Source organism: Salmo salar, unplaced genomic scaffold (genome assembly GCF_965601325.2).
Source record: "Salmo salar unplaced genomic scaffold, fSalSal1 ptg000152l, whole genome shotgun sequence".
NCBI lineage: Eukaryota > Metazoa > Chordata > Actinopteri > Salmoniformes > Salmonidae > Salmo > Salmo salar.
Genome location: NW_027675323.1, coordinates 1460557 through 1472246, shown reverse-complemented (window position 1 = coordinate 1472246; position 11690 = coordinate 1460557).

Sequence of the window (11690 nt, the reverse complement as noted above, 5' to 3'; positions counted from 1 at the left end):
CTGATGAAGATAATCAAAGGTAAGGGAATATTTACATAGTATTTTTGATTTTAGATCTCTCCAACATGGCGCCTAGTCTGTATCGCCAAGCCTATTTTTCTGAGCGCAGTACTCAGATTATTGCAAAGTGTGATTTCCCAGTAAGGTTATTTTTAAATCTGGCAATGCCGTGGCGTTCACGAGATGTTAATCTATAATTCTTTGAATGAAAATATAATATTTTACCAATGGTTTCAAATAGTAATTATTTAATTTGTTGTGCTGATTGACTGGCGGTATTGGAGGGAAAATATTTTCTCAACATCAACGCCATTGTAAAATGCTGTTTTTGGATATAAATATGAACTTGATAGAACAAAAAATGCATGTATTGTCTAACATAATGTTCTAGGAGTGTCATCTGATGAAGATTGTCAAAGGTTAGTGCATAATTTTAGCTGGTTTTCTGCTTTTGGTGACGCCTGTCTTTGCATTGAAAATAGCTGTATGTAATGTTTTGTCAAAGTACTGTCCTAACATAATCTAACTTTATGCTTTCGCCGTAAAGCCTTTTTGAAATCGGACAACGTGGTTAGATTAAGGAGATGTTTATCTTTCAAAGGGTGTAAGATAGTTGTATGTTTGAGAAATTTGAATTATGACATTTAATTGTTTTCAAATTTGGCGCCCTTGATATTTCACCTGCTGTTGATAGGGTGTACCAGGGGTGGGACGCTTGCTAGTAAAACTAAATGTATGCTCTTCAACTGATCGCTGCCCGCACCCGCCCGTCCAGCATCACTACTCTGGACGGTTCTGACTTAGAATATGTGGACAACTATAAATACCTAGGTATCTGGTTAGACTGTAAACTCTCCTTCCAGACTAACATTAAGCATTTCCAATCCAAAATTAAATCTAGCATCGGCTTCCTATTTCGCAACAAAGCCTCCTTCACTCACGCTGCCAAACATACCCTCGTAAAACTGGCTATCCTACCGATCCTTGACTTCGGCGATGTCATTTTCAAAATAGCCTCCAACACTCTACTCATCAAACTGGATGCAGTCTATCACAGTGCCATCCGTTTTGTCACCAAAGTCCCATATACCACCCACCACTGCACCCTGTATGCTCTCGTCGGCTGGCCCTCGCTACATATTCGTCGCCAAACCCATTGGCTCCAGGTCATCTACAAGTCTTTGCTAGGCCGCCTTAACTCAGCTCACTGGTCACCATAGCAACACCCACCCATAGCACGCGCTCCAGGAGGTATATCTCACTGGTCATCCCCAAAGCCAACACCTACTTTGGCCGCATTTCCTTCCAGTTCTCTGCTGCCAATGACTGGAACAAATTGCAAAAATCGCTGGAGTTGGAGACTTATATCTCCCTCACTAACTTTAAGCATCAGCTATCTGAGCAGTTTACCGATCGCTGCAGCTGTACACAGCCCATCTGTAAATAGTCCATCCAACTGCCTACCTCATCCCCATGTTTTTATTGACTTTTTTTGCTCTTTTGCACACCAGTATTTCTACTTGAACATCTATCACTCCAGTGCTAAATTGTAATTACTTCACTACTATGGTCTATTTATTGCCTTGCCTCCGTACTCCATTTGCACACACTGTATATAGATTTTTCTATTGTGTTATTGACTGTTCGTTTGTTTATCCCACGTGTAACTCTGTTGTTTTTGTCGCACTGCTTTGCTTTATCTTGGCCAGGTCACAGTTGTAAATGAGAACTTGTTCTCAACTGGCCTTCCTGGTTAAACAAAGGTGAAATCTTAACTTTATTGACAACACCCAAATGGATACTGTCATTAACGCGGTTCTTCAATAATTACACATAACTTATAATACTGTAGCAAATAATATATTAAACATTACATTCAAACGAGCCTTACAATTATAATCTAAAGTAGTGTGAAATGAACTCATAAGCAACCTGGTAATGGAGGTTACTTCCCTCAGTTACCCCCATTCACTTTCAGAATACATTGTGAAAAACTAAAATCTTTGCTCACCATTTTTGCTCCAGGCAGATATAGTACATCCATAACTATCGGTTTCCTCATTAGCAGGGAGGAGTTTCTGCAATCAAATTGCCCTCGTGCCGCAATTTTAGCAAACACAGAAAGGGGCCTATATTGGAGACCAAAAGTCGTCTGGCACACTGCTTAGAGGTTCAACAACATGAATATCTTATTTCTAGCCTACAATCATCAATGTTACTACTAATGTGAAAACAAGACAAAATATGACTCTTCTTGCTCATTATAACCTCTATGGGCTAGGCGGGACGAATTCGTCCCACCTACGTAACAGCCACTTGAAGCCTGTGGCGCGATTTTCAAAACCTTAAAAATCCTATTACTTCAATTTCTCAAACATATGACTATTTTACAGCTATTTAAAGACAAGACTCTCGTTAATCTAACCACACTGTCCGATTTCAAAAAGGCTTTACAACGAAAGCAAAACATTAGATTATGTCAGCAGAGTACCAAGCCAGAAATAATCAGACACCCATTTTTCAAGCTAGCATATAATGTCACAAAAACCCAGAAGACAGCTAAATGCAGCACTAACCTTTGATGATCTTCATCAGATGACAACCCTAGGACATTATGTTATACAATACATGCATGTTTTGTTCAATCAAGTTCATATTTATATCAAAAAACAGCTTTTTACATTAGCATGTGATGTTCAGAACTAGCATACCCCCCCCCCCCCCCCGCAAACTTCCGGGGAATTCGCTAACATTTTACTAAATTACTCACGATAAACGTTCACAAAAAGCATAACAATTATTTTAAGAATTATAGATACAGACCTCCTCTATGCACTCGATATGTCCGATTTTAAAATAGCTTGTCGGTGAAAGCACATTTTGCAATATTCTAAGTACATAGCCCAGGCATCACGGGCTAGCTATTTAGACACCCGGCAGGTTTAGCGCTCACCAATATCAGCTTTACTATTATAAAAGTTTGATTACCTTTTGTTGTCTTCGTCAGAATGCACTCCCAGGACTGCTACTTCAATAACAAATGTTGGTTTGGTCCAAAATAATCCATCGTTATATCCGAATAGCGGCGTTTTGTTCGTGCGTCCCAGACACTATCTGAAAGGGTAAATAAGGGTCGCACGCATGGCGCAATTCGTGACAAAAAAAATCTAAATATTCCATTACCGTACTTCGAAGCATGTCAACCGCTGTTTAAAATCCATTTTTATGCCATTTTTCTCGTAGAAAAGCGATAATATTCCGACCGGGAATGTCCATTTAGCTAAACTGAGGAAAGTAAACAAAGCTTTCGGTCGACGCGGGCACGAGCCTGAGTCTCACAGTACTGTAACCAGCCACTACCCAAACGAGCTACTTTTTTTTCAGCCAGAGCCTGCAAAGCCACGATTCAGCTTTTTACCGCCTTCTGCGACCCTATGGCAGCCGTAGGAAGTGTCACGGGACAGCTAAGATCCTCACTCTTCAATAAACAGAGACAAGAAGAACGACACCTTGTCAGACAGGCCACTTCCTGCATGAAACCTTCTCAGTTTTTTGCCTGCCAAATGAGTTCTGTTATACTCACAGACACCATTCAAACAGTTTTAGAAACTTTAGGGTGTTTTCTATCCATATGTAATAAGTATATGCATATTCTAGTTACTGGGTAGGAGTGGTAACCAGATTAAATCGGGTACGTTTTTTATCCAGCCGTGAAAATACTGCCCCCTAGCCATAACAGGTTAAGACAATTGTCAAATAATTTTAACATTCATTACAGATGTCAATTGTTGTATAACATCATGGCTCCGCTGTTGGCATCACCTTTTACAGTGGATTTCTGCTGTTGTGGGCCTTTTAATCATCTGTCTGACTTTGTCGTTCACACAGGAGAGAGACGGGACTATCGTGGATCCTCTGGGGAGCCTCAACAACCTCATGATGCTAACGAGGCAGAGAAGAGTCTCTGCAGATCAGAACACCTCAATAAACACCTGCAGAGATGCACAGGGAAGAGAACTCACTGCTGCTCTGACTGTGGGAAGAGATTTACTTCCTCATCAGGCATTAAAATTCATCAGAGAACACACACAGGAGAGAAACCTTATAGCTGTGGTCAATGTGGGAAGAGTTTTGGTCGATTTTGCAGTCTGACTCAACACCAGAGAATACACACAGGAGAGAAACCTTATAGCTGTGTTCAATGTGGGAAGAGTTTTGGTCAATCTGGCCATCTGACTCTACACCAGAGAACACACACAGGAGAGAAACCTTATAGTTGTACTCAATGTAGAAAGAGTTTTGTAAAATCTACAGATCTGACAGTGCACCAGAGAATACACACAGGAGAGAAATCTTATAGCTGTGACTAGAGATAATCTGATAGAAGTACATACATGAAGGAGTTGTTTCATGATATCAATGAATTAATGTCACAATGTAGAATGTTTTAACCTCTATGGGCTAGGTGGGACGCAAGCGTCCCACCCGTGGTGCACTCCATCAACAGCAGGTGCATTTCAAGAGCGGCAAATTTGAATCCAAATAAATGTCAAAATTCAAATTTTTCAAACATACAACTATTTTACACCCTTTGAAAGATAAACATCTCCTTAATCTAACCACGTTTTACGATTTCAAAAAGGTTTTACGGTGAAAGCATAAATTTAGAGTATGTTAGGACAGTACATTTACAAGAGTTGTGTGTAATGTTTTGTCAAGTCAAAGACAGGGTCACCAAAACCATAAAACCAGCTAAAATGATGCACTAACCTTTTACAATCTCCATCAGATGACACTCCTAGGACATTATGTTAGACAATGCATGCATTTTTAGTTCTATCAAGTTCATATTTATATCCAAAAACAGCGTTTTACTATGGCATTGATGTTGAGGAAATCGTTTCCCTCCAATAACCGGCAGTCAAGTCAGCATCACAAATTAAATAATTAAAATTAGAAAACATTGGTAAAATATTATATTGTCATTTAAAGAATTATAGATTTACATCTCTTGAACGCAATCAACTTGCCAGATTTAAAAATAACCTTACTGGGAAATCACACTTTGCAATAATCTGAGCACTGCGCCCAGAAAAATACACGTTGCGATACAGACTAGACGTCATGTTGGGGAGATCTAAAATCGAAAATACTATGTAAATAATCCATTACCTTTGATTCTCTTCATCAGATGTCACTTCCAGGTATCACAGGTCCATAACGAATGTAGTTTTCTTCAAAAAAGCTCATCATTTATGTCCAAAAATCTCCGTCTTGTTAGCACATGATCTAAGCCCGCCGGACTTCACTTCATGAACGAGGGGAAAAAATATATTTACGTTCGTTCAAACATGTCAAACGTAAAGCATGTAGAACACAACTTTCACAGCAGGTGGCTGCCGTCTTTGACTCCCCCCAGGAGGGAGTGGGTCCTGTGAACAGACCTAAGGTGTCATCCTTTTCTCAATGTGGCCGTGAACCAGACCAGGCACCATCTATATCTGAGGGTGAGACATTAGAGAAGGTTTTGACTTTGTTAGAGAAGGCTCTGGTCAGCAATACTCAGTCTGTGAACAGAGGGCCCCGTAAACAGTTCCACAAACGTCAGCGTGAGTTCGCCGTCTGTGGAAGCACTAATCACTGGACCAAAGCTCACTGTCAGATGCACCAGCTGTGCTTCAAGTGCTTCTCTCCGGGCCACATGAGCTTTGACTGTAGTGAGGCTGGCCAGCGACAGAGCCCTGGATGTGGACAGACTGGCAGGTCTCAGGAAAACTGGAATGCCTCCATTCTGAGGAGGGCAATGTGGGGCAGTCTTGTTTTTCCTCCACTGATGATGATATCAAATCTGTTTATTCTTACTTTTGTGAGTCAGTACCCAAGAACAACACAGTCATTTTTCAGAACACAATGAGAATTACTCAGAATGACAGTTTGTTTTACACCTCTGTGCCAGTACAGGATAAAGTTGAGCTGAAGGGGATGTTAGATAGTGGGTCCATGGCTACTACTCTGCGCGCAGATATTGTACCTCGGTTGAGGGAGGCAGGAGTGGTAGAGGGGAACTTTCTAGCTCCTTCAGATATCATCCTGGTGGGTTGTGGTGGGAAGCAAACTAGCCCAGTGGGCATGTGTGATTTAAAAATGCAGCTTTATGGTTTCAGCTATGTAGTCCCAGTGCTTATTGTAGATGGGCAGGTTGATGAACTCATTGTGGGCACTAATGTGTTGAAGTCTTTGATTAGACAGTTCAAATCAAATGACAGCTACTGGCGGGTGGTGGGTACACCAGGTTCCTCTAGCCAGTGCGATGACAGCCACTTCCTGCGTCTCCTGTCAAATCTGGAGAGATGGAGAGGAGACTCTATCCCAGATAAAGTAGGCACCATTAAGTTGAAGAGAGCAGTAACGCTCCAACCCATGAGTGAGCATCTGGTGTGGGGCCGCCTACCCCCAAAGACAAAACTCTCTGTGGGCAGTACTGTTGTCATCTCGTTGTGTGAATCGACACATACTAGTGGGGAGAGTAGTTACGCCTCTGTGGGGGGATGGATGGCTACCTGTGAAGATAGTGAATCCAACAACATCACCAGTTACCCTGAGACGAAATGCTAAAGTGGCGGATGTGTATCCTTGCATTGCATTAGAGGATTTTGATGATGTCAAGCAGCAAGCAGCTTACCAGAACGTGGCAAAAGTTCAATGTGACAGCTCACACGGCAGTCTGACAGCTAAGAGTTCAGTTAGTGGCAGTGTAGTTCATGGCAACAGTACACTGAGCAATCTTGGACTTCAAGGCCTGTCTGTTGAGGAGTGTCCAGTTTCACAGTTCTGGAAGGATAAACTTGTCAATTTAATTGGGAAGTATGACAGTGTTCTCTAGACATAGCCTAGATTGTGGTGAGGCAAAGGGGTTCTGCCATCGCATACGGCTGACTGATGACCGCCCATTTCGATTACCTTATCGTAGGCTTTCTCCAGCTCATTACCAAAAACTCAGGGAAACACTGGATGATATGGAGGAAAAGGAAATCGTCAGAAAATCCAGCAGTGAGTATGCCTCACCATTGGTGCTGGTATGGAAAAAGAATGGGGACTTGCGCCTATGTACTGACTTTAGGTGGTTAAATGCCCGCACTGTAAAGGACGCTCATCCCCTGCCTCATCAGGCTGATGTACTGGCCGCGCTGGGAGGTAATGCCTTCTTCAGCACAATGGACTTGACGTCAGGGTATTATAACGTGCCACTGCATGAAGAGGATAAGAAATACACTGCCTTTCCTCTCCTTTAGGCCTGCATGAGTACAATCGGTTGCCTCAGGGCCTCTGCAACAGCCCGGCTACGTTCATGAGAATGATGCTGACCATCTTTGGTGACCAAAACTTTCTAAGTCTCCTTTGTTATTTGGATGATCTGATGGTTTTTGCTAAGACTGAGGAAGAGAGTCTGCAGAGATTTGAGATGGTTTTTCAGCGGTTGCAGGAGCACAATCTTAAACTGTCTCCGTCTAAGTGCAAGTTTTTGAGGAGGTCTGTTAAGTTTTTGGGTCACATCATTTCTCAGGAGGGTGTAGCCACTGACCCTGCTAAAGTTCAAACTATTTTGAACGTGACTGAGAGCGAGATGATGGAAGCTGATGGTGTCACTCTATCAACACTACATTGAGAATTGTTACATGGTTGCTAGGCCATTGTTTCAGCTAACTACAGGTTAGCTGAAACAGGAGGAGGAGGCCTGGAGGAGGAGGAGGCCTGGTCCCTCTCGCAGGCTCACTGCTGCAGACTGGACTGCCGAATGTCAACTCGCTTTTGAAGCTTTGAAATCAGCACTAGTTGACCAGGCACTGCTGGCTCATCCAGATTTTTCTCAGCCATTTTTACTTTCTGTGGATGCATCTACTAGTGGTTTGGGAGCTGTACTATCCCAAGTGCAAGATGGGACGGCAATAGCCAGGCCAATAGCTTTTGCTAGTAAATCTCTTAATCATGCACAATCCAAGTATCCTGCTCACCGGCTGGAATTTCTAGCCATGAAATGGGCCATTCATGATAAATTTAGCCATTGCCTGCGAGGGCATAAGTTTACTGTGTGGACCGACAACAATCCACTCAAATATATTCTTACAAAGCCGAGACTTGATGCATGTGACCAGAGATGGGTCGCAAAGCTGGCACCCTTTGACTTTGATATCCAGTACATACCGGGTCCCAAGAATGTCATTGCTGATGCTTTGAGCAGAGAGCCATTTGTCCGCTCCACAGTTCTGCACCGACTGACAAGAATTCCATATGATGTCCTGCTGGAGGAAGCCAGAGGTCTTCGAGTGGATGATGTTCAAGACATGTTCCGCCTCTCCTGTGAACAGCCCGAGGCTGGCTGTGGAACGTCTATGGCTCCTGGGAGTGAGTTAAGTAGAGCTGGAGACGATGTCAGTGGGTTGGTTTCCTGTGAAGAGGTGTCTGCTGTCCTCCATGCTCACCGCCGATGGGATGATGGTGCCACGGTGAGGGCCATTTCACATGCGCAGCACCTTGAGAAGTTGATGTCCATGGGTCAGAGCCCTTTACCTGTCTTTACACACAAGGAGCTGTATGATAACCAGTCACTGGATCCTGTCATCAGCAGAGTCATGTTCTTTGTAGATAGAGGCCGGCGCCCATCTAGGAGAGAGCGAGTCCTTGAAGCTAATGAAACAGTTTATACTCTAAGACAGTGGGGAAAACTCACCACGCGGTTAGGGATTCTGTATCGTGTCTCAAAACACCCAGTGAGTAAGAAGAAAATATTCCAGTATGTTGTACCTGTGTCTTTGAGAGGCCTTGTGTTGAAGGGAGTTCATGATGACGCTGGTCATCAGGGTCAGCAGCGCACATTGTGGCTTACGAGACAGCGGTTTTACTGGGACTCTATGGAAAAGGATGTCAAGGAATACGTGGCCCACTGTAAGAGATGCGTGTTGAGTAAAGCACCTGAGCCTGAAGCAAGAGCTCCACTTGTCTCCATTGTGACAACGGCACCTTTGGAACTTGTGTGTATTGATTTCTGGACTGCAGAAGATTCAAACAACAAGTCTATTGATGTGTTAGTAGTGACTGATCACTTTACTAAGCTGGCATGTGTGTATCCGTGTCCAAACCAGTCTGCTAAGACTGTGGCTCGTGTTCTCTGGAATAATTTCTTCTGCGTTTATGGGTTCGCTGATTGTATCCATTCTGACAGGGGTGCTAACTTTGAAAGTTCACTTATTGCAGAATTACTTCAGTTCTCTGGTGTTGGAAAGTCCCACACCACACCTTATCATCCCATGGGGAACGGTCAAGCAGAACGTCTAAATCGCACGCTGGGTGGGATGATTAGAGCTCTGCCAGCTAGGTCCAAGGCTAAATGGCCTCAGATGTTGAACACATTGACATTCTCCTATAACTGCACTGTTCACGAGACTACTGGGTTTCCGCCCTTCTTCTTGATGTTTGGACGCACCCCTAGGTTGCCAGTAGATGTTATGTTTGAAAGTGTGCTGTTGGATGGGGACACGGTCGATGTGGATAAGTATGTCCAGTCTTTGGGTGAGGATCTGAGAGAAGCCATGACATTGGCTCAGCAGCATGCTAGTAAGCAACAAAAGAGACAAGCTGAGGCCTACAACAGACGGTCGAAGGGTCATTCGGTAGAGAAGGGAGACAGAGTTCTACTTGCTAACAAGGGAGAGAGGTGCAAGAAGAAACTGGCTGATCGCTGGGACAGTGCGGTGTACATAGTTGTTGCGAAGAACAGCTCACTGAACACATATCGTATACAGCACCCTACCACTGGACGCATCAAGACGGTGCATAGGAACCTGATTATGCCAGTCAACTTTCTGCCTTTGCCTTCTTGGGAGGAACCTGAGAGTCACGGATATCTATCGGGTGGTGACGTGTTCTCTGGGATGTCTGCAACGTCCAGCAAAATGGATGGGAGTGACGCAAGGACTGTTCACTGGGTAGCCTTCCTGAGTCTTCTGGGAGGATATTCCAAGAGGATGGTGAAGTCCCAGTTGATGGAAGTGAAGTGGAAAGGCCATATGACGTCCCCTTCAGTGAGGTGTGCTCAGTAGAAGTGGACCAGAGAGAGATCCCCAAAGCCTACAAGAGTTCTGATGGCGAAACTCCATTCAGTGGGGATGGTGCTGTGACAGATGTTGTTAACTTAGTTGAAGATGCTTTGTCAGTGTGGTCTGTGGCAATCTACCAGGATTCTGATCAGTCGTCTGACACTACTAGTGTTGAGTCTGTAACTGAAAGTGTGCTAGCTCCGGATAGGCCGAGTTGTAGTATTCCCCAACCTGAGGTTAGACCTCTGAGCACGGTTAGTGCTGTCCGTGACATTCCTGCTAGGTTTTTGGGTGAGGGTGTTCGGACTAGACTAGGTAGATTTATTAAGCCAGTGAATAGGTTAATCCAAACTATGTCTACACAGGAAATGAAACCGTTCTTGGTTTCTCAGTGACGGTAGGATATTGCCTACCTTTTCATTTTTTGGGGTGTATATGGTAATCTAACTGGGTCTTAGAGTGATTTGTGGGTTGGTCTAAAAATTTTGACAATTCATGTAACTTTGTGTGTAGTTCATCAGCATAAAATGTATTTGGCATTTTTTGTATACGGTTGAATAAGGGATTAGCTACCTCTTATTTTTCCTAATCCTTCGCGGGATAGCTTTCCAGCTGATCGACCATTTGTGGGTCTAGATTTAAGGGACTACACTGGGTTACTCCGTCGCTCTGTGGGTGTGAATTTTTTTTTCTTTCTTTGCTTTGTTACCTTCGAGGTAATGTGTTTTGTTTTGTGCCTATAATCTAGTGTAAAACAATGGGGGTGAATGTAGTAGAGTGATGTTGTTCCCCTAGATTATGCACCAAGTTGCACGCAAGGACAGTTCAAGTAGGCCAGGTCAAGAGGGGATGTTAATAAGTTAATAACAATAATAATAATTCAATGTGTTTTCTTTATTTAATTACAGCAGCATAGTTAATGTTATTTTTCCGTGTACAAACATTTTTTGATATCTATATTGTAAATACACCTAATTGTAAAAGTTTGTATATTTTGGTTTGGTCCATCGCGGGTTATCCGTACTTACGTACCCTTTTATCGTTCTCTTTTGCCGGACCTTCAGCTAGCAAGGTGCCCGAGAGCTGTGACTGCACCGAGGGCTAACATATTGTGTGTTGTCTCTTCGTGTGCAGGACCAATAAACATGATTCAACCATCATAATTCCAGTTGTGGCAGTGTCCTGATTAAAAGTACACAACGCAGAACGAACCACGCTACAAACCGGTTTGTAGCGTGGTTCGTTCTGCGCTGTGTACTTTTATGATGGTGAGACAACCATGTCTATGTATTACTCATCTCATATGTATATACTGTATTCTACTGTATCACTCATATGTATATACTGTATTCGATACTATTCTACTGTATTACTCATCTCATATGTATATACTGTATTCTATACTATTCTACTGTATCTGTCTATGTATTACTCATCTCATATGTCTATACTGTATTCTATCCTATTCTACTGTATCTGTCTATGTATTACTCATCTCATATGTCTATACTGTATTCTACTGTATCTTAGTCTATGTATTACTCATCTCATATGTATATACTGTATTCTACTGTATCTTAGTCTATGTATTACTCA